We start from the raw sequence: 4091 nt of genomic DNA, 5'->3' as shown, positions 1-4091 counted from the left end.
AACCCTCCGCGCGCAGCCGGAAGGAACAACAGCTTCCCTCGCCGGCAGCCGAAGCACCGCCCCCTCCCGTTTCTGGAGGCGTCGTCATCCGCTCGAATGGGCGGAGCCAGCCCTCAATTGGCTCTCCACTCTCTTCCAATAGGAAACCTGTGCGCGAATTTGTGATTGACGCTCTCGTACAGCCAACGGCGAATGACTTTCCGCTCCCCTCAGCCTCCTGCCCAACTTGAGCGTTTTCCCGAGTCTCTGCTGTGGCTGGACGGGGGCGGAGCCTCCTCAGCCCCTGCGCAGGCTGACAAGGCTGGGTGGCTGCTTAGGCAGACCGCAGCTCCCGTTCAGCCAAGGTCCGGTCCAGTGGACGCTGGTGGCTCCGATTTTAGTGGGGCTATGAATCCATCCTGGGTTTCAGTCAGAAGCAGCCAGACGTCTAAAGGAGCCATCCAAGGTGCTCTGAACCTATGGGGTCCAGCACCTTGGATAGCGCCTTTAGAAGTCTGGCTGGTTCTGACTGAAACCCAGGATGGATTTATAGCCCCACCGAAATCAGAGCCACCAGCCTCCACTGGTCCAGTGATTGACAGCCTCTCAGCACATGGTCTAAGGGGCACACGATGCAGCCACCTTGCTGAACCTGCACATAGTTAAACTATGGCAATGAATGGCTACCACAAGATGGGAGTCCTGGCCACCAACTTGGGCAGGCTTAAAAGGGGATTAAACCTTCACGGAGGAGACTACCATTGTCCAACTACTCACGATGGCTATACGCTACCTGCAATATGCCAGGGGTAGACAGCCCAGTGCCTTCCAGATGATTGGAACTACAGCTCCCATCATGTAAGCACATAGGCACACTGCCTAAGCGTCCTTTACGGGTAGGCAACCTGGTGCCCTCTAGAAGTTTTGGACTATATCTTATTTGTTCCTCTCGGCACACCTCACTGGATGGGTGGAAGGGGCGGGGGTGCAAACTTGTTTACTTCTTGTATGGAAGAAAGATGTCATTTTGTGTTTCAGCACAGGATGGCAGCATTTACCAAAAATGTTTAATACCAGCTTGAGGTTTTGGGATCAATATGAAAACATTTTAAAACAGTAGCTCAGGAGAAGGGCAAAGGTTCTCAAGAACAGGGGCTATAGCCCATTTGCAATTTTTGAGCCTACTTTTTTTTTCTTCCAGTAATTATACAAAGCACTCATTTGCAGGAGTGGGATGGGGGAACCTTTCTTATTATAATTTTGCCATGGTAGTAAACAGTTCTACCACACGTGTGATTGAAATTAATATATCTTTTGTGAGCCAATTATTTGTATTCATTTGTTTTATATTGCAAAAATGTGTCCAAATTAATGAAATGCTGAAAGTGTATCAAGAATGTGTTGAGTACAAGTGACAAAGCAAAATACAGGTGCCACACTAAAATGCCTCAGGTCAGTATTACCTCCCATACAACCAAGAGGGTGGGACCAATGACATGTTCAATTCCTCATATTAGGGTGAATTACATTTAGGAGAGGTGATACAGTATTACAGCAGGGTGTATGCTGACCCTGCTAAGGCACTAGCCTCTCCCGACATGAACTTAGCCGTACCCTACGCTCAACATCTAAGGTCCTCCTCCAAGTGCCTACTCCAAGGGAAGCTCAGAGGATGGCAACAAGGGAGAGGGCCTTTTCTGTGGTGCCCCCCCCCATTACGGAATGATCTCCCTGAGGAGGCTCGCCTGGCGCCAACATTTTTATCTTTTCGGCGCCAAGTTAAGACCTTTTTCTTCTCCCAGGCAGTTAACAACATATGCGGAGTTGTTTTTTAACTGACCCCAGAATAGTTGTTTTAAATGGATATTGTTGTTTTTATACTTTTGATGATTTTAAATTTTGTATATTTGTTTTTAATATTCAGTTTTTAACTTTTGTAAACTACCCAGAGAGCTTTGGCTATGGGGCAGTATATAAATGTAATGAAATAAATAATAAAACTACACTGGATAAAAAATGAGATTGGATATTGTGAACCTGGATCATATATGCCAATATTCTTTTGAGTTTCATATACTCATGCTTATGTAGCAAAAACTACACCACCCATGCACAAGAGGGAAGTATTGACAGACTCTGTGTAACCATGAGGTTTACAGAAGCTCCAAGAAATCTTTTGAAAAAACTCTTAAGTGCTAGAAAACCTCCCAAAATAGCCCCACAACAATTCAATTGCAAGTGTGGCGGGGGGGGGGGAGTGTGACTACCTAATGAAGGTGGGGAGAATGGAGTGGTTGGAACAAGAGGATGAATAGACATGGACACACACACAGTGATAGAACCATCTCACATCCTAGCTCACACCAAGAAGTCATTTCTACATGTCCCTGGAGGATGCATTTCTCCATTGAAGAATTTAATGTACCGTATTTCTTCAATTCTAAGACACACTTTCCCCCCCATATAAACATCTCTAAAAACGGGGTGCGTCTTAGAATTGCAGGTGCATTTATTATTTCTTAGAATCAAAGCTTTTTTTCTGTTGGTGGTACTGAAATTAGTGTGTGTCTTACAATCGATGGTGTCTTAGAATCGAAGAAATATGGTAGCTGGTATTGGGAATAAGTGTCCCCCCCTCCCCCTGCAACATTTTGTTGCAGGGCCTTACTTGTAGTATGCAAAAGTGATGAGGTCACACAAAAAAGGAGCCTCTGGGGAGGCTATGATTCAGCAAAATTGTCCATTTGAGAAAGATAGCTCCACATATTTTTTTCTGGCATGATAAACCGTCAAAAGCTATAGTGATCAATGAACTACACTTGCAACTGTGGAATCAGGGGTGTTAGAAGGAAGATTCCAAGCTCAAAATCTTCTGAATAGCCAATGATTTTCACCTCTGCCCTCATTTTGGTCCTTTTCTGTAGGCTTGTCTGGCAGAGGCACACTGGTGGGGGCAGAGCTAGAGAGGCCATAGGATTTCCACGTATTTTGACCCCTCCTCTCCCCACCCATCAGAACACCCACTTTCAAAGCCCTGTGAAGTCCTCCAAGGCCAATTCTGCAACCTTGGAAAGCAGGCACTGCAGTTGTCTCTGTGGTGGCTGCGAGGGGTTGGAACCAGATATTGGAGTCTTTCTCCCAAAGTCATAGCAGTGTTTATGGCTTCAGAAAGGGGACTTAAAAAAATCCGGTGGTCCCTGGGACGCTCTCCAAAGACCACAGGATTCCCCTCTCTATAAATAAAATACCTTGTCCTGAGGCATGCTGCAGAGGACAAAATCATACATCCAATTGAGTGGAATATGCTCATTCTGGAAATATATTTTACATCTCACTTGCTCCTCTTGATGTTGCTCTAATAAAATCTGGCCCTCTATGTGCCCATGGTTGCAGGCTCCTTGTTTGTTTTCTTGCCTGTTTCCATGACGATTGAACTGTAACAGGCTTTGGTCAGGAGCTTCTAATCTGGAATGGAGGCTGGACACCAACAGCCCTGCTACTTTTGATAGTGACAGAGTATTTAAATTGCTGAGATTTATAAACATAAAAAAGAACAATTTAATTTGAAGTACACTCCTTAGAATTCACACATAATGAAATAAAGCCAGTTGTGAAATGCAACTTCTAACACACATAACCTCCGCATCAACTCAACATTGCAAGTTTGTATGCCACAGTCCTCCTCTCTCACATGCTAACTTTACATGGACTAGGCATTTGAGGTAGGCATTCCAACATGCAGTCTCCCACTTGTGAGTAGATCAGTCCAGAGACTATAATCCTGCATTTTTAAAATACAAACAAACACAAGACCCACTGATTTAGTGTGCCAAGTGCAACCAGAAATCATGCAAAGATTGTTGTAAGCTGCCTTGCGAGGTCTTCTGCCCTGAAAGGCCATCAAGAAATGTTTGAAATAAATAATTCTGTCACTGTATTCTGCCAGTTTCTGAATTGCTGCATGAAACACCTATACAAAGAAGTTAATCTTCATTTCAAGGATGTAAAGGTATATATGGCAGTAAATACGACAGCATGACACTTTTCCAGAAACAGCACAATATTTATTTAAACATCTTTATATATATTTATATATATTTATATATTCTGCA

Source organism: Elgaria multicarinata, chromosome 2, assembly GCF_023053635.1.
Source record: "Elgaria multicarinata webbii isolate HBS135686 ecotype San Diego chromosome 2, rElgMul1.1.pri, whole genome shotgun sequence".
Taxonomy (NCBI): Eukaryota; Metazoa; Chordata; class Lepidosauria; order Squamata; family Anguidae; genus Elgaria; species Elgaria multicarinata.
The sequence above is the reverse complement of the archived record's forward strand: the minus strand, read 5'-3'. Positions refer to the sequence as shown.